At 55.0% G+C, this 26,125-nt stretch overlaps 1 protein-coding gene across 3 annotated transcripts in view; it reads right to left on the reverse strand.

Moving 5' to 3' along the window:
- AGPAT3 (1-acylglycerol-3-phosphate O-acyltransferase 3) overlaps positions 1-9,031 on the reverse strand; it is a 93,188-nt gene extending 84,157 nt beyond the window's left edge. Inside the window, exon 1 of one of the 3 annotated variants that reach the window (XM_074324506.2) lies at positions 8,810-9,031. The gene's annotated coding sequence lies outside the window, so the exon portion shown is untranslated. Of the gene's footprint in view, positions 1-8,063; positions 8,200-8,809 lie in introns of those variants that run through there. The other 2 variants (XM_074324505.2, XM_074324513.2) reach the window with 2 other exon arrangements.
- Positions 9,032-26,125: the final 17,094 nt, after the last annotated feature.

Below are 26,125 nucleotides of genomic sequence, written 5' to 3' on the forward strand. Positions count from 1 at the left end.
AACAACACCTGAATCAACACAGGCAGAGTCCCCAGGCGCCTCCAAGGCCCACACGCTCCCTTCCGCTCCCTCCTGGAACCATGTCCGACTCAGGCAGCACGGCTGGGGTCACCTGCTGCTGTGCTTCGTGCCCGTGGGCCCGTGGGCACAGCTGCCTGTGCTGGCCACGCTTCGTTCCCTGTCCCAGCGTGTGAATGCACCACGAGTTCTTTCTTCGTTTTGTTACGAGCCAGGCACATAAGGCACCTCCAGGCTCGTCCCACCATCGGTGCTGCTGTGGCCGCTGGGCCGCTGGCTCCAGACTGCACACTGGGCACAGGCCTGCACGTGAAACAGCCTCCTTTGCAGATCCGGCCGCGTGGCCTCGGAGCGCTCTTCTCATCCTGGCCACGCAGGTGGGCAGGCCGGCACCTGGCCGTGGCTGTCCTTTTGCATGTCCCAGATGACCCACGAGGTCAGTCTTTAACCTCTTTATTTCCCTTTGCATCTGTTTGCCTCTGACCCGGGAGGAGGAATGGGGACTCACAGCGTCTGTGTCTGTGCCAGCGCGACAGGGCAAACCGGCAGCATCACTTCCGTATAGTCGGGAAGGAGACAAAAACGCCCTGGCCCACTTCCATGCAGCACACGGGAAGGAAAAACACGAGAGGCACAGGGAGGAAGCAAACGCCCGCCATTCCCAGGCAAGGGGATATTTGCACAGAAAACCCCCAAATCTACAAGCTGACGAGAAACACACACTGGGAAGCTGACTGGCTACAGAGTCGATACGCCAAAGCCACCACATTTCTGCACAACACCAACAAAGAGTTGGACATTGTTTTAAATAAAAATGAATTTTAAAAACAACACTTACAAAAGCACCAAAAATAATGGGGGCGCTTGGGAAGAAATGTAACCACAGAGTCCAAGCCAGTATGTGGAATATGACAGAGTCTCAGTGAAAGGTCTCCATTAACAGAGACACGCTTGCTTACAGCGGGAAGACTGACTTCTCAAGGAGGAAAAATTCCCCTCAAACGGGTCTACACAGTCAATGCAATTTCAATCAAAATCCTGACAAAGATTTTCATGAAACTTGACAAGCTGATTTTGACACACAGAAAAGCGAACAGCAAGGGCGGCCCGGGGTCTGCAGACTCGGGAGGGACGTCCAGACAGCAAGACAGGGACAGCTGGGTGGTTACGCCACAGCCAAGCAGACACACTGGCCAGGGGGACGGGCAGTAGACAGAGGGGCCGGGACACACAGCGCAGCATCAGGACACTGGTTCTCCACATGGGGACAGGAGGAGCCCAGCTCCCTACTGCTTACCAGACACAGGGGGAGTGAGGGTTTCAGTGTGGCGAGCAAACTTAGGACTTCGACCAGAAAATACAGGTGAGTACACTTGCGACCCCAGGGTAGGGAACGGCTTCTCGGCAACACTCAAAAGGCATACCCGTAACAGGACAAAAGAGGGATGAATTGTACATTAAATTGAGAATTTCTATTCTTCAAAATAAAGTGAAAAGACATGACTGGGAAAGGCATGTGGTACACACATTAGCAACTAGATACATAAGAAAATGTGCCATATACAACTACATGTAGGAATAAATAAGAAAAGGACATGACCCAATAAGAAAAGGGGTGGAGTCCACAGAGGAGGAAACACGGATGAGACTATAAGGAGTCAGGAAACACAAATCAAGGCCACAATCAGAAACATTTTGGGGGTGGCCGGTCAGCTCAGTTGGTCAGAGCGCGGTGCTCTTAACACCAGGTTTGCCGGTTGGATCCCCACATGGGCCACTGTGAGCTGCGCCCTCCACACCTAGATTGAAACAACTGCTTGACTTGGAGCTGAGGGGTCCTGGAAAAACAAGGAAGGGAGGGAGGGAGGGAGGGAGGGAGGGAGGGAGGGAGGGAGGGAGGGAGGGAGGGAGGGGGAGGGGAGAGAGGGAGGGAGGGAGGGGGAGGGGAGAGAGGGAGGGAGAGGGAGGGAGGGAGGGAAGGAAGGAAGGAAGGAAGGAAGGAAGGAAGGAAGGAAGGAAGGAAGGAAGGAAGGAAGGAACATTTTGCATTCATCCTATTTGCAAAAATTAACAACAACATCAAGCACTGAAGTGCACGTGGGTCTGCCTTACACACTGCTGGTGGCTGTGTAGCTTGGGACAGTCGTCTGGGAAACAGCCCCGAGTCACCCTGTGAATCCTAAGATGCCTGTACCTACCGCCCGGTGTTCCCCTCGGAGCAGGCACGAGGGCCCTGTGTGATGCCACATGTGCACCCAGAGAAAGGGACACAGAACGTCCCATTGAAACAGATAAGGTTAGGAGGCCCTCCTGTAAATGTACAGACACGTCCTGCAAACATTACTCCCAGACCCCATCTTCACACAGATCCTAGGAGCGCCTGCTAAGGCCGGAGACACGCGGTGTTCCCTGGTTTCCTGACTGACAGACGTCCTCTTGGTACCCTCTTCTCTGTCCTCCCCATGTCATCACAGATCCCCCGTCCTGTTTCCAGCAGCCGTGCATGAGGGGGGATGGACAATTCTTTGGTTTTCGTCTGCACATAAAGTCTTGGGTTTCTGTTATTTGTTTCCTGCTTCTCTTGCATGCGTTTTGGAAGTGCCGGTTTTATCCTCATTTAATTAGCTCAGTTACTTTATTTCAAAAATTAAATCGATAGTTTAAACAAGAGGTTGTAAAAATAGTGGCCCACAGGCTGAATTCAAGCAGGAATGTCTTTGATTTGCCTGCGCAGCCTGTTAAAAATAAACAGCCGCATATAAAAATCCAGATTTCTGGCTTACCACAGCAGACAAAAGACTTATGAATTCTGGTCCTGTGCCCATGGGGTCGTGGTGGCTGTGGGTCAGTCAGGGGTCAGGTGAGTGAGGCCCAGAAAAGGTGCTCAGTCGTCACTCAAGTTTGCACAACCATCGTTGCTGTGTCACTGGCTTGCTTTCCTGCCTGGCCCCTGTCAGAAGTTTACAACTTTCACATAGAGCTGTGTTCACCAAAAAAGAAACGTTTATACCCAATGGCTCCCTAAAACGTAAAGGAAAGACGTGAAAGGTACAAAGCAGTTAGGGCTCTGGGAAAAAGCTTTGCAAGCTGGGAGCTGGAACCCAACTGCAGGCTTCCAGTGCATTTTCTAACAAATACCCTAGAATGTAAGTTACAGTAGTGTGCACCTCGAGTTAGAAAACTGAGAATAACCTCTACACTGGCACGTGTGCTCTGATCTCTGTCGCCATTGGCAGCCCCCGCTTCTCTATTGCCAGACACTCACCCTTTCGGACACACCAGTTCACAACCAGTCACAGCGAAGGGGCCTGAGCGACAGCTGAAGGAGACCTGCTGTGACCACGGGGCCTTTTCTAAAACTAAACCCAAACACTACCCAGGCCATGCACCTGTTAACAAATGGGACCATTTCTACTGTGTCCTTCTGTTTTTGTGGATTACCAAATCACGAAAGCTTGTCTCAGGCAGTCACGGAGCTTCACCACTCAGACCCCCATCAAGAGAGGACCTGCCACACAGCGGGAGGGGCGCCGACATCCTCCAGGACCCCAACACAGGGGCAAGCTGAGGCCACACTCCGGCCGGACACCTCGGTGGGGGCACACATGCCAGCCTGGACCCGAGAGACATAAGGCTCCTGGGTGGGAGCACGTTGGCCTGAAGGCCCCAGGCGGAGGCTCCGCCCAGTCCCCTGTCTCCTCTCACAAGTGTCACAGCAGCCGGTCTGAGGGCTCTCACCTCCTCCCGCCCCTGCCTGCAGCCTCCACAGCACTTCTCCCTATCACCCCGCTGGCACTTGTCACCTTGACACCTGCTCCCTGCATAACCCAAACTGATGCAATCTTAACAATTTGACTTCTGTCTTCTGTTAGCAAAAATCACTGCTATCGAACCGTATATTGCAAAGCTCACCGAATGAGTAATTTCTGACTGTAAGGATGACGTGTCTCCCTAGTAAGAAGCACATTCATTCATTCAGTCACTCAGTCACTCCACTAGACGAGGACAACCGTGTGCATTAGAAGTCAGCCTGTGAGAAACCACCCAGCCACCAGCAAGCGTGTTCTTCATCGATACTGATCAATAGGCAGCTCTTGGTTTTAGTCCTAGTACGTGCATAAGGACAGGCTGAGCACAGTGAACTTGCAGACACTGAAGTTATGCTCTTCCCAATGCAATGTCCTGTCTGGCTGATTCAGTCATTTCAGATGGGGATTTCTGACCCCTGTCCGCCAAGTGTAGCCGTCTGCAAGTGAGAAGTTTTTAAATGAATGCTTCTGTGAAGCCAGTCACTCTATTTCTAAAATGGAAATTTTTTACATATTGAATTTTCTGACCAGGAAGGTAGTTCAGGCGCCATCAGACCTTGTTTGAAATCTGCACTCACCCTTTGCTCACTGGCCAAGTTTGGCCATCTCAGTTTCTCCATCTGTGTAATGGGGCAATACCACTGTCCTCACAGGGTTGTTTTGAGAGCTAAGCAGCAAAATGAGCACAGAGAACGCCTGACGGAGGTGCAATCACTGTCGCTGTTATCATGGAAACAAGACGAAAGCCTAAGTTACGCAGCAGGGGACACATTTATTGTCAGTGTGTACTTATAAAGTTTTCAGGTCAGCAGAGGACATGAGGAAGAGAGAAAGCCGCCACCTCTGGCGCTCAGAATTCAGCCCCCCACCTGGGCTGCACCCATCAGGGAGCAATGGTTCTGGGCAGGTCTTTCCTGGTCGCAGCTTTTACTACTGCTCATGGTAGAATCCATCACTACTGTTCTTTACTACAGATTTCATTCCCCACCCGCTTTCAGAAAGGGACCCAGATGGTCCACATGAATGATGCACGGTCTCCCGAGCCACCCGGGGACAGGATGGGCTGGCCTCTTGGCTGCGGGCGTGCCGCTCCCACCATGAGCACCCAGCTTCAGCTTGGGATCCTGTGTCACACAAAGCACTCGACCAGGAAGACCCGCCCGCACGTGCTCAAGGACGCATGTTTCTTTCACTTTGGTAACACTCGCATCTCACAGGTTCCCTGTCTGCGACCCTTCTGGCCACAGCGGAAAAGACATGGCCAGCTTAACCACAGCGCGGGGCCTGCTAAAGACATCTTCGGCCCTGCAGCGAGAACTTGAACCGACTTTCCCCTCCACTCCACACCTCACCTCCAAAACAAACAGCCGCCAAAGGTTATCAGTGTTTCACTTTTTCCTCACTTTGCTTGATAAAGATAATCAAATGCGGTGAATTCTTCTGAATAACCAGGTAAAAGACTGGCAGAGGCTGAACCACTAATATGTTTGCCTAAAACGCAGCATTTTAAAATTAGGAATGTAGGATTAACTTTAAAATGACCACTAAGGGTTTTAGGAACGACAGATTAAGTCACAGCCACGGCTTTACAATGTAAAACAACTCATTTAAAACTTCAAGCATTCTTGGGTTAACCAAAGGAAAATCTGTAACATTTCCCAGCAACTGTCTTACAAACTTCAGTTAATCTTATTGTAACATAAATTTTTTAATGAGACTAAGTAATAAAGATCTCAGTCATACCCGAAAAGACCGTGGCCAGTTTAACCAGTTCGTCCTTCAGGAAGAAACAAATGTAACCAATTGATCCCATGCTTTGCTGTCAGTGATACATCAGCCAGTCCCAACTGGTAACAGTAAAATATCAGAGTTTTTGACAAGGCCAGAGAGGACGGAGAGGATGGGAGCCGAAGCCACTGCTCTTGCCGAGGGTGCATTCTGAGGGCAACACGGGGTGAACTGCTAATAGTGAGGGGCTGGGCACCCCTTTGGTCTCCTGAGCCACGTCAGGCTGAAAGGCAAAGGCAGGTGCATCTCAGGGGTCCCGTACGACGGGACAAATGAACCAGGCCCTTCCCCACAAAACCCCAGTAAAGGTGGCTCTTCCAAACACAACCTCTGTTTTCCATTTTCCCCGTTTGTGAGGATTTCGTCATTTCCCTTCTATCTCTAATTTGACCAGAGATAAAAGTTATGGACTTTTCGCAGACTGATTGGTCTGAGAAGGTGGAGCTGAGTTTAATCCTGGCCACCCCGATCTGTGCCCTAACCTTCGGCAGGTAACTGAACCTCTCTGTTTTTGGGGGCCACTCTTTCACAAGGTCAAAGTTCGAGCAGACATAACACGTCAAGGGTTAACCCAGTGTATCAGGACCTACCTCAAATTAATGTGGGAAGCAGCTGCGAAAAGCAAAGCTGTCACTTTGGTGGATGTGCTTTTTCTAACGTCCAAAATGAAACTACTTCCAGTTTGCCTCGCCAGCCCGGGCACACAGATGTGTATACAGACCCAGGGCTCCTGTGAGCAGGCAAGTGGGCCAGCCCAGGGGTGGCCGCACCCTCCCTGCAGGCTGCCCCCAGAATCAGGGCTCTGCAATTCAAGGACCCTCCTGCACCTTCCTTCACCATTCACTGTGAGCTACGTCAGCCCTGCTCTGGCACATTCTTCAGGCAACAGCTAAGACTCAGGCTTCTTGGCCAGAGATGCCCAGGTCTGGCCCCAAAAGTGGGGTGAACAGCGGGCTCCAGCCAAGCACAGCCACTCCACATACACATGAAGTCAGGTTCAAAACGTTAAGGCACCTACACCCTCCAAAGTCAAGGAGAGGCTCTGTGCACCCCGAATGGCAATGACACGTAGCTTCTTTTTTAAACAATGTAATCAAGACATCCCTACAGAGTCACTGAGAAATGGATACAGAAGTGAGCTGTAACAGGCTAACTCTGAAACTTTAAGGGGGCTGGGGGGGGTGGGGAGGGGACAGAATAGAGGGGCAGAGAACATTGAGGAAGTGAGGGAAGTGATCAAATTGGAGAATGCTCAGAATCTGACGAGATCTCTCAAGAAGCTTCTAAATGCAGAAAACTGTGATTAGCAATCCCTGAATGAGTCTAGTCAGCCTGCAGAGCTGTAGTTTCAAACATGTAGGCATCTTCCGGGTGAGCTGCAAAAGCACCGCCGGTGGGCACCAGCTCACCAGCCATGGATGTGGGTTCTCTGGGATGGTTTTCACTTTTGATATAAGTGGCCATTTCTCAGTCCAGCTTGTTTCAAGAAAAACTGCCCTTATTTTTCCTCCTCATAGGATTATATTTCCTACGAAAAGGAACCCAACTGCTCAAGTATTCTCTTAGACAAGACTTCATATTGTGCAAAAAGAAAAGGTCTAAGAAGCCATTTATAAAAGCATTTTTCCCTATTGCATTGAACTTCTCTCAAAGTTTTAAAAAACTGCATAATTTTTCAAGGTAGCTTCAATTACTAATAACCCTCCTTTCCTGAGGACCTGGGGATCAAAGGCCTCAGGGCCCGGTGGGTGGCCCTGGGGTGGAGCCGGCTTCCTTCTGATGGCGCTTGGATTATGGATCCATCACCTGACTGTCACCGTGGAAATTCACAGCCAGCCTTTGGTCCAAACGCCAAAGCCAAAGCTGAAAACTCAGCGCACCTGTCCCCTGCAGTCCACCGGCAGCCCTCCGCAGGGTCCCGGGCCGCCGCGTGCGGGGTCGGGGGCGCCACGCGGATTCCGAGTCCCCAGCGCCCCCGACACCGGGCGGCGGTGCACTGCGTCCGCGGTGAAGCAGAGGGGCCCCAGCAAAGTCCCGAGAGAAGGGAGGAGGTGGCGCGCCCTCCCTTGGCCCCGCCGCCGGGCCTCTCCTGGGGCGACCCCTCCCGGGGCCCAGCGCACCAGGCCGCAGCGGCTGGCGGAGGGCAGGCGGGGATGTGGCCTGGGCCTCGGCGGGACAAGACCCTGGTGAGACCAGGAGGGGGGATCCAGGCCCACGGACCCCCAGCCCCCGTCCTCCCGCAGGCCCCGTGCCTGGCGGCGCTCAGCCGGGCCACTGCGGAGGAGGCCGGGGCTGGGAGGGGCGACCTCCGGCGGTGGGATGGAGGGTGGGAGCCGACCTCCGGCGGCGGCGGGGTGGGAGATGGGGGCAGACCTCGGGCGGCGGGGCGGGGGCCGACCTCGGGCTGGGGGATGGGGGCCCGACCTCGGCGGGGGCCGCGCCGCTCACCTGCTCGTCGCGCTGTTGGCCCCGGCGTTGCCTCCGGGCCGCTCCGGCCTGCGCTCCGGCCCTGGGCGGCCGGCCCTGCGTCGGGCCTCAGCGAGTGCGGCGCCCGCCGCCCCCGGCCCCCATCCCCCCCGCCCGGCCCGCCGCCCTCCGCCTTCGGCCGCGCCGCCCCGCCACTTCCTGTGCGCGCCGATCCCACAGTTCCGCTGGCGCGCGGGGCGGGAGACACGCGGGGGGTGGGACACGAGACACGCTGGGGCGGGGGGGGGGACGGGACACACACAGGGGACACACGCGGGGGTAACGGGGACACGTGGCGTGACGGGACACGCGGGGAGGACACGCGGGGGGCACGGGACACGTTGGGAGGCAGAGGAACACACGGGGGGGGAGAGGGGACACGTGGTGTAACGGGGACGGGAACGTGGAGGACAGGTGCACGCGGGAGGGGCCTGGTGGGGTGACAAGGGGACACAGGGGTAGGACCGCGGGGGGTGGGGAAGGGGTTGGCGGGCGGGTCGCTGGCAGCGAAGGGACGAGGCCGGGTCCTGGTAACCGACACGCAGGCAGCAGGACCGGTGGGAGCCCTGCGGCGGGGCACGTGGGAGGCCGGACCAACTGGGTCCGAGGAGGCGCGGGATTGGAGGCTCAGAGAGTGGACTGGACGTAGGGCCATAGGGCCGCAGGGCCGGGGGCACAGCCTGGTACGCGGCGGGGTCTGGGTAAATGGGGGCAGAGGACAGCCCCACCTGCAGTGCGGACCCGCCTGGACTCCCCCGTCTTCCTGGTGGAACCACATGTGGGCTCTGAGGGTGTTTCCCGGTGGTCCCGCCCCGCTTCCTGGTCTTCTCTGGGGGTCATCGCAGGGGTGGGGTCACCGTGAGGAGCATCCTGGGAGCCTTGCTCCGCGAGAGGATCGCGTTTCAGACCCACGGGCAGCGCCCTGTGACTTATTTATAGTTGGCACCAGCTGGCTGCATTGTACGGTTTTCTGACCCTGTAGGAAGTTTCCCGAAGTGAGGGGAGGCGATGGTCCTGAACTGGCCTCGCTAGCTCTGCCCCTCGTCTGCCGTCACTGACTGCGATAGGCTCCTGGCAGAGCGGCTCGCAACCCCAAGGGGCACCTGCCAGGTGGCTGAGCCTGGGAACCGCCGAGGGAGCAAGCCAGGCAGAACTGCCCTGAGGCTGCGTTGTTTGCAGAGGGTCATTTCCACTCTTTCTCTACTTGACACCTGGGGGTGACCCAACGCCTGCTCAGGTCCTCAGGTCCACCTAGACCTCTGAGGGTGGATGAGTTTCATCTGAAAGCTGTTTAAAATACCAGGTGCTTTTAGTGCCCACTGTGTCTGGTTTTAATCTTCCTCAAATTATTTTAGAAAACAACTAGACTAAAAAATAATAAACATGCGTGTACCTGCTCTACTCACAATTCCCTCATTCTTCAAAAAGGAGTTATGGTTCGCAGTGTTCGTGACAATTTAATGTTTGTAACACCTTGGACCCTGCACTGCCACTTCCAGTCACGTGTGGTGCAGATAAATCCCCACAGGCACCTGTGGAAGTGTATACAGAATGTTCTGGCTTACAGGATAGAATTACAAAAGACCTGAGAACAACCAATACAGCCTAGTTAAATAAAGTCCAGAACATTCATTTAATATTTTTAATTTAAAACACCAGCACATTTTAATGTGGTAATTCTATATATGTTGATATTACGTAATCTCGAAGTTTTGTTAAATTAAAAATAAAGAGAAGATGCAGAGTGATGGGTATACAATGTTCCCTTTTCTACATTAAAAAGCATGTGCATTTACATGTCCAGAAAACTCCTCGAAGGATAAACATGAGTCTTATTGGCTGGGCAAGGGTAGGGAGACATTGTATGCTAGGTGCTGATGTTTAAGTTTATCTTATGCACACATTTTATTACGTGTTAAAAATTAATTAAAATGAACCTCATCGTTTAGATATTAGATGGCCCCTGAATAGTTATTTGAGCTTTTAGATCAGCTCAAAATACTGTATGTCTCAACAGCGTAAAACGTCATCCGTACAAGCTGATCTTTATTTAGTTAGAATCTTTGATCACTCACGCCTGAGCTGAGCAGGAATTTGCCTCTGAAAAAGCTCATCTGAACATATGAGCGGAGTAAACATGTCAATGAAACTTGGCGGTCAGCAACCAGCCCTCAACCTGCGGGGCTCAGGTTGATGGAAGAAGTGGTCCTCGCTCAGGTTTATTGAGAGCTTATACATGTGTGCATTATTTCCCCTACTTACGAAGACAAGCCTGTGGGCAGAAACTATTGGCATCCCGTTTTACCTTTGTGGAAACTGAGGCACAGCAAAGCTGCACAGCTTCCCCACAGGAAACAGCGGGCAGCACAGCCCACAGCCTGGCCACAGACCCTGAGTCGGCCAGTGCCCGAACTTCCTGGGCAACTGGACACAGACATCAGACCGTCGCCACTGCCCAGGGAAACTCGGAGCCAGCCTGTGACCTTGGTCAAGGTCATTACCCTTCAGGTCTCGGTTTCCTTTTCTGTAAAACAAGGAGTTTTCGACCCCAGACTTCCCTGATCCCCAAGAGTCCCTGGGGCTGATATAGGCATTTTTAACAGTCTACTAGGAGAACTTTATATATCTACCCAAGACGTAAACATTACGAAAACTAAAGATAACTCCAGCACACTAATGCTGGTCTCAAATGGATAGATGTTATATGTTTTGGATTAATACATAATAGGAAAACAATGATAAATGCAGTTTTTTCAAGAGACAAATTATTTTAAACATAGTCTTCTACAAGGGCAAAAATCAGACACTGGAGACCCCAGCACTGAGAGCTGCCCTCGAGGTGATGTTAAGAAACCCGACCAGCCTGAAGGGGCTAAATCAGACACGACTGTTGACATCTACCAGACATCCCAGGGTCAGCTGAGAGCACAGGAGTGGCGGGGACTGGAGAGAAGCTGGCCTGATCAGCCTAGAGGTCAAAGTCACGGTCACAAGCACAGATGAAGCCAGCACCCAGCCAAGGACAGACCAGCACGTGGGGAGGCCGTGGGTGCAGGCGTAAGGCCCTGGCTTGAACCCGGGCTCCCCCTGCACTAGCTGTGAGGGCGGGGGCATTACTGAGCACGTGCCCCTCTCTGCCCAGAGTAACTGCTATACGTGGCTGTGTGGTCAGGACTGGGGACCTGTGGCCTGAGCCCCGGGCCTGCTTCAGTGACAGCCACTGCCCTGGCAGCTGTGGACTGCCATCAGCATTCTTCTAGTGCATTCCGCGGAAGCGTGGGGGTGCCAGTGAGCAAGGGCAGCAGGCCTGAGGGCAGGCCGGGGGCAGAGATGGGGAGATAAGAACGCGCTGTGGGGTGCAGCCTGAGGCCCTCCTCCCCATGCAACCCCAGCCAGTCACAGCAGGTGGGGCACTGGGGCCAACACCCCTCACAGGCGACCTTTGCTCCAAGCCTCAGCCTGCTGCACGGAGGCCTGAGGCTCTGCGTGCCTTTGCCTTTCACAGGCGTTGCAACAGCACCCCCACCGCCAAGCTCCTTGCACCCTAACCCTACTCTGTGTACTCCCTGGAGCCCCCACCAGACACAGCAGGCCTGCAAAACAGACCTTCCCGCTTATAAATGCTGCTTGACCAGGCCCTCCAGGGCTGCACCCCAACTCTGCAGACAGAAGTGGGCCTGTGCAGGCGCTCGGTCCTCTGACCCAGTCTCTAAATGAGTCAAGTGTTCAAGGCCCCTTGTAAAGGTGGGAGCCACTGCCCGGCACAGGCTCTGTCCACGGAAGCGGGGGGGGGGGGGGGGGGGCGGGGGGGACAGGAAACACACAGCGAGTGACCTCTCCAAGGACGGTCTCCCTTCTTCCCACGCTCGCCCCCACCCTACATACACTCAAGCAAAAACGTTCATTTTTTTTCCTTGTACCAAATCATATCTCAAATGTTCTCTGGGATTAAAAAAAAAAAAAGTACATGCTGTTTCTAAAAATTCACCTGTTCAGATTTGGTATTGCTGACGTGTGAGGCCGCTAACCCAGCCCACAGGCCCCCGGCCGCGGAATTCCTGAGAAATAGGGAAAGGACTTACTCAACGACTGCGTTACTGAGATCAAGGAAATGCTTCCAGAAAAAAACTCCCCCCGACGGCCGTTAGTATGAAGGAGACAGTAACGCCATAGCTGGCGAGGGGGTCGGGGTGGGTGCCTGTTAAATGCCACAGGCATAGACACTTAGGCAGAGGTGCAACATCCTGACGTGGTTTTTTTTTTTTAAATTTTATTGAGGAATATTGGGGAACAGTGTGTTTCTCCAGGGCCCATCAGCTCCCAGCTGTTGTCCTTCAATCTAGTTGTGGAGGGAGCAGCTCAGCGCCAAGTCCAGTCGCCGTTTTCAATCTTTAGTTACAGGGGGCACAGCCCACCATCCCATGTGGGAATTGAACCAGCAACCTTGTTGAGAGCTTGCGCTCTAACCAACTGAGACATCTAGCCGCCCTGATATGATTTAACTATATCTTACATTTAATTACAAAAGCTTATGCTTTTGAAAGTTAGAGAACATATTCCTGGTGATGGTGACAAAAGCCAGCGCTGGCAGCCTGTCCTGATGTGGGTCTAAGTTCTCTTCACTTACTCCCCCCAACACCACCAGGAGACAGGGATTGCTGTTACCTGTTCTTGGGGGAGGAAACTGGGCCTATCAAAACCTTCCGCTGCCTGAGAACTGGTTTTGTCTTATGAATAATTTGAATAAAAGTAGGGAGGGGAGAGGTGCGTGCTTTGGGAAAAACTCCGCTGCTGAGAGCAAGCCAGCCATGGCTTACCGTGAGAGCTCAGTGAGAGAACTGCTGCCTCAGTGCCCCTTTCAGCCCTGTCACGCCCCATACAGCTGACTCCTGGTCCCCCAGAAGGATGCCTGCTCCGACACTGGGTCACTCCCCTTCTCTCCAGGCCCAGCAGGCCTCTGGCTCCTTCTGCAGCCCCCTCCCTGCCTGGACCCACAGCTTCACCGCGTGGGACCTGGGTGTGCCTGACCTCTGCAGGAAAACGGGAATCAGAATTCCTAGTGCAGAGTTGTCGTGAGGGTGAAATGAGACACGGCTGTGAAGTATGCACCAGTGTCAATGCCAAGAGACCTGAACGGACACCAGCCGCCCCCCCGCCCCCATCCCAGGCCTCTCCCCTCAAGCCTCCTCCGCTCCAGGCTGTGAGCCCCCTCCCCCCTGCACGCCGGAATGAGAGTGGGTTATGGGGTCTTCAGAGGAAGCTCCATCCTAGGGTCCAGCAGACCCCAGGTCATGTCACTATGAGGACCAACCCAGCTGAGGCCGCACAAACACCAGGCAATCGATCAGCAAACCCCAATTAATAAAATAGCAGGTAGATGCCAAGAATCAAGCCATCTGATAGCAGACACAGCCTAATGGAGAGCTCGTGGTTTCAATGACGTTCTGCCCTGAAGAAGACGAGGTTTGGATTTCTCAGATCTCCCAGTGGCCCAGCTGCGCGGGCCAGACGCCTGTGTGTCCAACAGCTCCCCTGGACCAGGGAACATGGAGCCTGCCCAGGGGGCACCGCCCTCCCTGCTCTGGCCCTGCCTGGGCGCCCGGCGGGACCTGCCCGGGGCTGCCTCCCACCGCCTCCGTCCATCACTTGCTGGGCTCGCTGCAGGCCTTTGCCTGTCGGCACTCAGAAAGCAAGGACCTGATGGAAGGAGAACTGACTCTGGGTGGTGAACACACAATGGGATTTATAGATGATGTAATACAGAATTGTACACCTGAAATCTATGTAATTTTACTAACAATTGTCACCCCAATAAATTTTAAAAATAAATTAAAAAAAAAAAAAAAAAGAAAGCAAGGACCAGTGTGAATCGAGTACCTGCTCCCAAACAGGTTGGTGCCTTTCCAGGTGCCAGGCCCGTGGGGGGCACCTGGACCGCCTCCTGGCTGGACCTGTTCCCAGGACACTGGACCAGGGTCCACGCCTCCAGCACTTGCTGAATCCCTGTATCCAAGTGCCTGTCACCACTGGCCCCATCGCCATCAGACATCTCCGCTGCGCAAAGCCACATGGTGAGGGCCACCTCGTTTCACATTTCCTCAGTGGTGGCCTTCAGGCATCTGGCCCACCCGCCACCTTGGGAGCAGGCGCCACTGCCCCCTGTGCCACTGACACAAGCAGCCCTGGTGACACTTGCTGTGCCCCTGATACAAGCAGCCCTGGTGACACTCGGCTCCTCCCATTGAGGGGCGGGCTCCTCCCCCATGACCCTGACCCTGGGCAGCCCTTGGATTTGCTTTGGCCAGTGGTCCTGCAGCAAAGGTAGAGCAAGACATGGCTGTGAAGAAAGCCATTGAGCTGTACGCTTAAAACGGCCAAAACGACACATTAGCTTACATATATTTGACCACAATTAAAAACCAATGAATAAATTACTTTTTTAAAAAAGTGGCTTTAAAAGGCCTTGCCTACGGGGTTGGTTGCCTTCAGAACCCTGGGATGCCAGCGTCTGAACGGCCAGCCATGGATGCCAAGAGGCACATGGCCAGGCCCCCGTCACCACAGCCACAACCACCAGTCATGAGAGTGAGGCCGCTGACCACCAGCGGACTTCAGAGCCTAGCGAACCAGCCGAACCAGCAGAAGAACTGCCCAGCTGAGCCCAGACTAACTGCCAGCCCCAGAATCAAGAGCTGAATAAATGGTTATTTTAAGCCACTCAGTTTCATGGTGGCTTGTCACACAGCCATAGATAACAGATACCCAGCCAACCTCCCTGCCTCCGCCAGCTCACAGAGACAGCGCTCAGCACGCTCTCCTTCCAAGGCTGATGGGCCACCTGGAGCTAATGTCTTAGTTTCCACGAGTAAAGAAACATTCCTAGTTATTTTACAGCTGTGACAAGCTGATGTGCTTCTAGTGTTCCTAGCAATACACATTTTGCTACCTTGTGTTACCCTAACAAGAAATGAAACCAGTGGTGTTCATTATTTATCCTAACTCCACTGGGAGGCTGCTTGAGTCATGACTCTGAGAATTGTCATCTTCCAGAAACGATGGAGGGAGCTTCCGACTGAGCTAGATTTTCAGAACACGGTGAACTAAATTACCATAACTCTGTAACAGTTCTGCATTAGAAACGATAAAATTGGGAACTGGGGTGGGTTTCTACTCACTGTAGAACACAGCAGGACCATAGACTCCCTTCCTGCTCATGCAGCCCTCCCCCCATCAGCTGTAGACGGAAATCCTGCCAGGCGAGGCCTGGAGCACACACTCCGTGACACTCAGTGACACTCGGTGACTGTGTGCTGTCTGCACAGCACCCAGCCCAGAACTGGGGACAAGGTCACCTCAAGGTGGCGTCTGCCCCCAAGGCGGGTCCAGTCCCGTTGGGATACTTGCACCTCTTGTCCTAGAGCCATACCCAAGGGTGGCTTGAGCAGCCCAGCTCAAAGCAGATGCAAATGAAAGGCAGCCCTTGGCTCTGTTTCAGATGATAAATGACAGGGTACCCCCCTCCATGGCGTCTCCCACCCTGCGCCTCTGTCCCCACCTGCTGCCATCACTCCTACCTCAGTTTCTGTGATGGCCATTTGGTCTTCCCTGCACGTTCCATTGCAGCCTGTCTGCGTGCAGCCCATGTGCTGCGGCTGGACTCACCTTCCCCAGGTGCAGGCTGGGCCCCTTCACGCCCAGAAGCCTTCGGTGCCTGGGCGCAGGTGACACCCCTCACCCTGGTGGTCCAGGCTCTCCAGGCTGAAGGTCCCAGAACCCGGAAGCTGAGGGAGGCTTGAGTGCGATGCTTCATCTGGGAGTTTCCACGCCAGGGCAGCTGGAGGGAGGAAAAGGAAGTGAGACCTGGAGGGGCCGTGAGGGGCCGTGAGCTGTGGGTGCATCCCACGCCGGCCGCTGTGTCTGCTGCTGAATTAGGTTGCCTCCGACGGGACAGCATGGGCCTGAGGCAGTCCACAGAATTAGGAAGGGGAGGGCATGGACCCCTGCATGCCTGCCTGTCCCCAGAGCAGAGGTCACCAGATCCTGGGTGTCGGCTGCAGCCACAGAGCCGCTTCACAAAGGTCGCACATTTGTGGGGACTCGGTACACTCCCAACCTGGGACACCCTGATGGTCAGTGTCTACCCAGAGCTCCCGGAACTGGAGCCTGCGCCCCAGGTCACCCCCAGCTCTGCCCCATCTTGCCTCCTCCATCTCCCTTCGCAGGTGTGGGCCCTGACGCAGCTGCAGCTGCGGTGAACACAACTCAGCTAAGTCTGAAGCATGTCCGCACATTTCAGATGTGGAAGCCGTGACCCCATGACATCAAAATGTGGCTGTGTTTGGAGATGGGCCTTTACAGAGGTGAGCAAGTTAGAGTGCAGTCACTGGGTGGGCCTGATCCCAAGTGACAGGTGTCCTTGTGGGAAGGCAGATAAGGACAGACACACAGGGACGAGCACGTGAGGACACAGGGAGCAGACACCATCTGCACACCCAGGAGCAGCCTCAACAGGAACAGCCCTGGGACACCTGGATCTCAGCCTCCGGCCTCCAGAGCTGTGTCTGCTGCTTGCACTGCCTGGTCTGTGGTGTCTTGTTAGGCAGCCCCAGCAAACAAACGTGGTGACATTCAACCTCCCCAAACCCCCGCTTCCTGCCCCATTGAATGGCTCTGCCCACCAGTCGGGCAGCCAGCCTGCCTTCTGTCCGCTGTGCTCAGTGGGCGCCTCGCCCCCTGCAGGTTCCCTCATTTCTCCGCAGAGCACGTGTTCACTGAGCGCCTACAGACAGCTGGACCTGCACAGAACCTGGAGGGCAAGGCCGTGGGCAGCAGCCCCTCAGGCCCCGTTGCAGGACAGGCAGGGGAACGGGATCAGGTCTACGTGCTGTCATTGTCCCACTCTGTGATCCTCACTCTGTGACCGAATGGTTATGCACTGACCCTCAAAATGCTCTCCCCAGTGAAAACTCACCCTCCCCACTGTTCAATGTCACGTTCAACACCCATCAGGGGAGGGTCTGGCACTGCCCCACCTGCCCGGGTACCCAGCGGTCAACCTCACACACACCTTTCTGGCATGGTGTTGCCGCTTACTGCAAATTCCTGAGTAAATAAAATTGCTGAGGGGGTGTTTAACACACCCAAGGACTATTTTCAAGCAATTTAGAAGCAATTTCCTCGCAGAAATTAACATGCTAATTATGAATAATGATGATCTATTAACTAAAATAATCAACACCGTTATACTGGTCTGAGCTCGTGTTGGTGTCTGAGGCAAGAAAACCGCGTGCTGCAGACATCGGCCGAGTGGGTGAGCGGGCCCTGGTCTCCCCGCTGACCCACAGGTTTCACTGACTCACTCAGGGCCCCTCCAGAGTCCTCCAGGCAGGCAGCGCAGGCCCTCCGTCCTCTCCTCCCTCCTGGCTCCAGCAAGAATTAATGTGTGTCCCCCTGAAAATGCACTCCTCAGAGTTCAGCAACCCGCTTCCACCCTGTCTGGGCCAGTCTCCCGGGTTTGAATCCTGGCTCTGTAACTTACAGCTGTGTGACCTTAGCAGGTTTCCTAACCTCTCTGTGCCTCAGTTTTTTCATTTCAAATGGGGATAATAAAAGTACCTACCTCTTAGGGGAGTGCTGTGAAGACCAAGAGAGATGATGTCAGCGGGGCCATACAGAGCGCCTGGCGTGGGGTAGGTGTCTGTGGGCAGCGCGTGGGGTGGCGCAGTGACCACCTCTGTCTGCTCTTCCTCCTCACATGCATCCTGGAATGTCCAGGGTTATTTTTATGATTTTAACTATGCGTGTACCTGTTCAACTCCATAAAGCAGCGGTTCTAAAAAGCCGGACCCCACACCAGCCCAACAGCAAGACCCAGGCACTAGGCAGAGAGTTCCCCCACCTCGCCCCAGACCTGCTGAATCAGAGACCCCGGTGGTCTGTGTTTGCACAAAGCCGCCGGGGGTTTCACCCCATGCTCGAGTTGGAGGCTCGACCTTAAAAAATAAAAACAAATTCAGCCACCTAGGCTGTAGGGTTGCATAAGAAAAGGAAACAGAAATGCCTGCCCTTTCTCTTCCTTTACCAATCGTGATGGTCTCTTTCTTATCACGGCGGGCCACACTCACCCAGCTCTGACCTGAGCCACCACCATGCCCAGGGTGCACCCTGTGGCTGCCATAACCAAGTGCCACAGACGGAGCTGTCAGCAACGTTTTCTCCCCTTTCTGGAGGCTGCAAGTCAGAGATAAGGTGTTGGCAGGGCTGGCTCCCTCTGCCCCAGGCCTCTGCCCCGGCTTCTGGGGGTTCCTAGCTTGTAGAAGCATCGCCCTGATGTCTGCCTCCATCTTCACATGGCGTCCCCGTGTGTCTGTGTCCGCATGTCCCCTTTTCATAAGACACAGTCACACTGGGTTGGGGCCCACCCTGGGTTGGGGCCCACCCTACTCCAGTGTGACCTCTTGTTAAGTAAGGACACCTGTGACCACCCTGTTTCCAGGACATCTGAGCAGCTCTGACCTCGAACAGACGCCATGAACAGCCACCAGTGGACATGACCTGACCTAAGGGCCCGCTGTGAGGTGCCAGGCGCTAAGACTTTGGTGTACGAATTGCAGGAGGACACAGTTCAACTCATCACCCAGGAAAACCCACCTGTCAGACTAATGTCTAGACCGAGATGGCACACAGACCCCCTTACCTTACGCATGAGCTGTCCAGGGTTTCTGACCTGTACACGTGGACACCGGTTCCTGGCTGACCTGGAGCAGAGCAGGAGCTCGCTGCCTGCTGAGAAGGGCCCGGTCTCCTGGGCACAGGCCGGGCTGGGCATGATGCCCCCTCATTGGCACACGGCCTGGGAGTGGCCTGACCTCCATTCCCACCTGGCTCCCGTGAGCAGGTAACAGCACACCCACCCACCTGAAGCAGGGCTGTTCCCTGACTCAGCGCTTACCTGCACTGGCTTGCTGCCCCAAAGCCTCGCCCAGCCCACTGTGAGCGTTTGTCCCGATGGGAGGGCACGTTCCGTTTTATCATGAGGCTCGACATGAAAGGGTGTTTGTTTTACAGAACTTACAACATGGTTTACAAACTGCCTGTAGCTAAATAAGATCACAGGTATGTTTAATATTTGCTCTCGCGGACACCACTACTTTTAAAGGAATTAATGCCACTTGTAAGGTCAGAGGAGCGGACATGGCAGTAACCAGTAGCCATTTGCTAGGCTGCCTCACATCCAGCTGTGACCTGAAAATGTTTTCATAAGGGGAGTGAAGAGGCCTCCACCCTGACCTGTGTGTGTATGTCCCTGTCACATACGGGCATGAGGCAATGGAAGGACCAGTTTCTGAAGGTGAGTGAGGTCATGCCCCATGGGTGGCTGTTCGTGATGTCCATTCAAGGTCAGAGCTGCTCAGACATCCTGGGGCCATGTTGGGGTCGTGGCCCTGTGGCCCCAACTCAGCCCCTTGGGGGCTGAGTTGGGGGTTCCACTTGGGGGTGTGTTTCAGGAAGACAACACCAGAATTCATAGGCTCACAGGGGAAAGGGACGAACTCAAGACCCTCCCCTCAAGGGTGCCCCCTCGGCTGGGGCACTGTTCCTGTAGATGCCCCCCTCATCTCTGTTGACCCTTCCCTCCACCCCTTTGCCTGGCCGGCCAATCTGGCCCCCAGACCCGCTACAGGGCTGCAGTCCTGATGGATGGCAGCCTGCCTGGGTACCAACCTGGGAGCCCTTTGAGGGCCATGTTCCCTCTCGGCAGCCCCAGCAGCCCTTACGGTAATTCGGGCCCAGGAGCACATTCACCTCCAGGCCGAGGAGATTCCTGACAAGACATACGTGGCCCATCAAGACCCCAGCTTTGTGCTTGTGCAGCCAAGACCCAGCCTGAGTAGCACCAGGGCACAGGGGCAGTGGCTCAGCCTAGACAGGGCGCCAAGGAAATCACAGGGAAAGATGGCGGGCCCTGGTGTAGACAGGGGGAAGCCTCAGACGAGGGAGCTGCAGGGACAAGCACAGAGCCAGGCCACAGGGTGCAGGCCCACCTGAGGCCTGAGAGAGCCACCAACCAGGAGGCCGCCCCGGGCTGTGGCCAGAGCAAGACGGTCAGCACCCCCAGAGCGGGAACTTCGGGAAACATGTTTGCATCACACCACTGCTTCCTTCCTCCTTCCTTAGCTGATTCAGCTGTTTACTGTTTCAATTCAGCTGACCTTGAGGTAAAGGGACAGGCGTACAGGATAAGCCTAGCTGTGCTTCTCTATTCCCGGGAATGTTTGGGGGATGGGGATGGGGTCGGGATATGCCAGAGACAACTACCTGAGGTACAAATGTCCTGGGGCAGCTGTAACAAAGCCCCACACACCAGGCAGCTTAGAACAGCTGAACTTTATCCTGACAGGTGCTGGCAGCCAGGAGTCTGAGAGCAGTTTCCTGAGGTGAGACCCAGATGTGTCAGGGCCATGGCCCCCAGGAGGCTGGGGGGCTGGTCCTTCCTGCCTCTTCCAGCCTCTGTGGCTCCAGGCGTCGCTGGCTGTGGCCCCATCACCCCACCTCTGCCTCTACAGTCACAAGGTTTCTCCCTGCGTCCGTGTCATCACTCAGCCTCCACACCAGGATGCTGCTCATTGGATCCGGGCCACCCTGTTCCAGGCTGACCTCAACTGATGGCGTCTGCAGGGACCCCATTTCCAAATAAGGTCACAGTCACAGGTCCAGAGGTCAGGACTTCACCCCTTTTTGGGGACTCAATTCAACCCCCAATACCTGACAAGCCGCGGGGCAGATGAGATCGTCACCCCAGGCCTGGCTTTGTTACTCAGGTGCCACGTCTGCTCACAGGACCCACAAATACACAAGGGCATAGAATCCCAGGGCTTCGGGCCCAAGACACGGGCTTCCTCTCCGGCTCCTCTGTTCTAGATTCCTGGCTAAGCAGCTGAAACACTTCACAACGGGGAGGGCTGGATGGGGCCAGCTTAGCAGACTCACCGTGCCACGCCCACAACACGCCAGGTGAGGACCCACACAGGCCAGCAGACTCGCAGGCCGGGTCCTTTGCATGGAGCTTCCCTGAGAAGCGAGGTTTCCACATCTGGGCCCCCCTCCATCCCAGCTGACCTCCCCTACCAGTACCAGGCGCTGGCACCATCCCCACTGGGTGAGAGGCCTCCCTGGCCACCTCCCCTGGCCCTACCACCAGTTCTGTGACCTGCGCCTGGCATTCTCGGAGGTGGTCCATACCCCTGGGTCTCTGACCCCAGGTCCCAGGCCGCTGCCTGTCTGTCAACTCTCTGGGCTGCACCTGTGTGATCCTGTGCGCCCCCCCCCCCACACACACACACAGTGGCGTTTGGGATTCTGTGTTATCCTCAGACACAGGTTATGTGAGCAGAGACCGGCTGCAGGCCTTGCCCTGAGTGGGACACACGGCCCTGGTGCCCTCAGCAGGGACACAGCCGACGCTGGATGGGGACGGGCATTCCCCAGGGACCACAGGCCCTTTGAGTTCAGCCATGGACTTAGTAAGCGTCGCCTTGTTCCTGCAGCTTGCTGTAACAAACGTTTCTTTTCGATTCAAGGACAGCTGTTGGATTGAGGTTCATTCTGGCCCTCAGAGAGCGGAATCCCACAGGAACGCACACAGGGCAACAGACCAAACAGACACACTCACTGGATGACATCAGCCCCCACCCCGAGAGATCCATCCATGTACATTAACAGAGAGGGGGCAGCAGGAAGGGGGTCACTGACTCTGGATTAAATCTGTCGGCGTCACTTCAAATATCATTTAATATTTCACATTTCAAAATCTCTGAGGCACGGGGTTGAACACAGAAAACAAGTATCCAAATGAAATGTGTGCATGATGCCATTTGTGGAAAAAAGCTCAAGCTGCATCACACAAACGTCCTCTGTGCCTACAGCCATCGCTACCCAGACACACGGCGAGCTGTCCCAGGCTGGAGGGAAGAGCTCGGGACCGGGAAGGCCTGCTCTGTCACCGCGTTTCCTTCCATCCTGACCACATCATTACACAGGACGCTCCGCCAGTGAAAGGCACACAGCTGAGGGCCGGGAGGGTCGGAGAGGGGGGCTCCCTGAGCAGGTGGGGGCGCCCCCCCCACCACGTGGCCACACTCACCAACACAGGAACTAGCTCCCTGATCTTTCCGTTTTCACTTTTAAATTTTTACAAGGAGAGTTCATTTCTGTACCACTTGGATAATTAAAAATTATTTTTTAAAATCCACAGCATTTTGAAAAGTGAAAACAATCACAAAACCAAAAAGAAAAGGTGCAAAAGAAGCATATGAAGAAAGTGTCTCTATTCGAGAAAGCGTTTAGAATGAGAGCCGAGGTAGCCAGGCAGCTCTTGGCTGGACGTTTCCAGGCAGCCAAGGCAGAAAGAGTCACCAGCAAGGGGGCCGATGTGTGTTTCTACCGACATAAGGGAAATATTCATCTAAAGAGAAAAAAAAGTCTCTCCTGGAATTGAATCAGGAAGCCCCTGGAGGAAAGACAAGTGACCTGGGGGTCTCAGTCACATCTGTAAAATGAGGGGCTGCACCGGACGTTGAGGACCCTTTCCTATGGGTCCCACCTGCACTCTGACAGTGGGAAGCCTGGGGTTACCAAGGCCGGGAGGGCGCAGAGGTGCCTCACAGACCCCAAGGGCTCAACCCCGTGAGGACAGGACCAGTCGTCCAGATACATGTTTGGCGAGCTGGGGCTGCATGTGACGACGTGAGCACACGCCTCTCACACAAATGCTATGAGTAGGTCTCATTTTTTAAATGATTACTGCCATGCTCCCATTTTACAGGCGAGGAAACTAAGGCTCAAAAGTTGACACAGCCTGCCTAAAATCTCACAACAAGCGAGTGGCCAAACCAGGACCACTTGCGCCCAGGCTGTGTGACCAGGCACACATTTTCCACCGACACACGCTTGCACACCTCTTTCTCTGCACTTCGGGCTCTCGGGGGGTCTCCCTCTCTGGGGCACCCCGTTAGTCTACAGTTCTGGAAGGCAGCACCTACCTTGGCCTTGGCTGCTGCGCTGACACCAGGGCCAGCTCATGAGAGATTCTCAAGCAACGTTCATGGATTCAAATCCACACCAGCAACCAACATCCTGCAGCCACAGGAAGTCCCACAGCCCAGAGAAGACAGAGACCCGGGCCAGCCCGAGGGTGCCCTGACTGCACGACCGGAAGGTGCAGAGGGAGCAAACGCATCCACAGGGAGAGGGTGGCGCTGGGGCAGCTCTGACGTCTCAGTGACAGGGGCCCACAGGTCTCTTCCCCACACCTGTCACCCTTGGTGGTCCTGGTGACAGAGTAGAGCAGCCCTTCTGCTTTGTCACCTCGCCCATGACAGGGACCGTCACCACTGCCCAGAATGGAGCAGGGAGACGCAGCAAAATACATTATAAAGTGCGTAAGTCAGTGGTGTAAGAGCCGTAACAGTGCTGTGTGACCATCACCACTGTCTAGTTCCAGAACTTTCTCATGAAGCAGTCATCTCCCAGCCCCTCCCCCAGTCCTGACAACCACCATCTGCTTCTTCTCTGTGGATTTGCTTGTTCTGGGCATTTCATAGAAGTGGAATCATTCAGTATCTGTCCTTCTGTGTCTGGCTTCTGTCACATAGCATCATGTTTTCAGGGTTTAACCAATAAAAACACAGGACATGTACTTCAGCTGGAATTTCTGATGAACCACAAATGGATTTTTAGTACAAGTATGCCTCAAATACCGCCTGGGTCAAGCTTACAGTAAGAGACTCCTCGTGGCACTGGGAAGCCTGCCTCTTGGCTGGGCCCTTCCCACATCAGATCAGGTTTCTGTCACCTGCAAAGCTCAGGGACGCGCTGATGTCCCGTGCGAGCACCTGAGCTTCGTCACAAGGCCTACCTAGTCAGGTAACACCACCTGAAGCAACCCCTATATCCGTGTCTCCAGCTGAAGCTTTGCCCTCCACATGCCCACCCCCAGGCTGAGGCCAGTGTACCACAGCAGCACGGACTTGGAACAGATTGAAAGAAAGAGGTGGGAGTCTCTCCTACACCCGACGCCAGGTGGCTACTCTGACCCTCAGTGTCCTCATCTCCAGGACAGGAATGACACACCGCGGCCCCTTTGAAGGTGGCCGGGCTCGGAATGTGCACACCCTCTGGAAACAGTGACCGACGTAATATGCTGCTATTATTACTACTTCTACATTCCAATCTCCTGTTTCAAATAATCCCCGGGACACAAATAAACACACTTAAAATATATGGGGAAATGATGAACCTAAAAGAATCTCTGATCCTCAGGAAGCACATCAGCATTCAGCAACGGGGCTGCAAACAGCGCTTTGAACTCGGGACAAGGTGTGGCTCAACCCCGCCAGCAACCGAGCTAGAAACAGGCTGGGCTGTGCCCAGCGGAGGGGACACTGGCTGGGAAACGACATCCTCAGGGCTGAGAACCAGCACTTGTGGGAGCAGGTATTTCCGGTTCCTGTGGAGAGCGGGTTCTGCGCAGCAGTCTGATCAGGTCTGAACAGGCGCAGACCATGGATGCAGAGAAAGAGATAAGGGGCCACGGGGACAGCTCATCAAGCGGCTGGGTCCCCCTGTGAGGAGCAGTGCAGTCCGGGGTCGTTCTGTGTCCCGTGATGGAACAGGGCAAGGTCCCGAGAGAGAGAGAACCTGCTGGGGAAGGGCTGCGTTTCTCAGGGTCTGCGCTCGCTCCGGGGGTCTTTGGGGCCCTCGCAGCAGATCCCAGTGTGTTGTCCAAGATGCAGCAGAGGCCAAGGTCACGAGGGGACAGACAGAGTCAGGAGGCCTCAGAGAGCGGTGGACCTGCTGGGCCCTGGTGGGCTTGTGGGCGGAGGCCCAGCCGGGGAGGAGGGACTGCTGTCCCCACCGGCTTGAGGGACCTCAGCCAGGGCAGCCCCTGTCTCGGGACTACGTTCCTCGTTTGAATAAAAGGAAGCAGAAATAGGAACGTTAGAGGATTCTAGAAGACCGAAAAGCCCCTGTCTGAGAGCAAGGTCTTGGGGCCGGCGCCGTGAAACCTGAGCTCACGGAGAGCGAGTCATGCCTTGGTGCCTGCTTTCCAGGCGACTGAAGAGCTTATCCACCCAAACAACCCGAAAACAGCAGCCAGGAGGGGTACCAGGCAGACTGCTCCCGGAGCCTGGAAGTGGGGAGAAGGTTCCTGGAGCAGCAGTGCTCAGGCCCACACACAAGAGCTCGGTGCCCACACCCTTCTGCCACCTCGACCTGAAGCCAGCAGGTCCCTGAGCCCCCAGGGCAGGCTTGGGACCGGAGCAGGCACGGACCCTTGCACCCATCCATCGGTCTCTGCTCCACTTCCGGGCATGTCGGCATGAGGTTCTAGAAGCCTGTCTTCTCATAGTACAAACTGCCACTCTGCCAGTAATGGCATTTTCGATTTCCAACCACAGCGGTCTCATTGGTGAAGATGCCTGGCGTACACTAGGGGTTTTCCGACGGCCAGTAGCCTGGGGCCCCAGTGACTCAGCAAGGGCAGACTCCTGCCATCACCAGGGGCCCGTGCTGGGAAATCCCGCATTGCCTGCTGGGAGTGCTGGGCTCCCTTGCTCTGAACTTCCAGGACTCTGGCAGGCCACTCACTTCCTTTGTTCCCCCACCTTGCAGAGCAAGTGACATCTGTTAGCGGATGTGCCAGGTCAGGCCCTCCAGCTCCCAGGTGCGGTCACGCCCCCGCCTCCTGCCACCCTGAAGGCACTGCCCGTCCCTGCCCCGCTGGGTGGTCCCTGAGCCCCCTGCTACACCTTCCCCTCTTGCCCCCACCCCCGCCTGCCCCTGAAGACAGGTCGACAGACATTCTGTCCCACATCCAGCATCGATCCAGCTCGATGCTCAGACAACAGTGGACAAATGGGTGAGTAAAACAAAATGAAAAAGTCTATAAAAAAACCCAAACAGTGGCTACCCTTAGAAACTGAGAACAGGTGTGTGGGACATTTTTTTCCCAATAAACATGGGTTAATTTAATAATAAAACTC

Source organism: Rhinolophus sinicus, chromosome 17 (genome assembly GCF_057876585.1).
Source record: "Rhinolophus sinicus isolate RSI-liver-muscle chromosome 17, RSI-T2T, whole genome shotgun sequence".
Classification (NCBI taxonomy): Eukaryota; Metazoa; Chordata; class Mammalia; order Chiroptera; family Rhinolophidae; genus Rhinolophus; species Rhinolophus sinicus.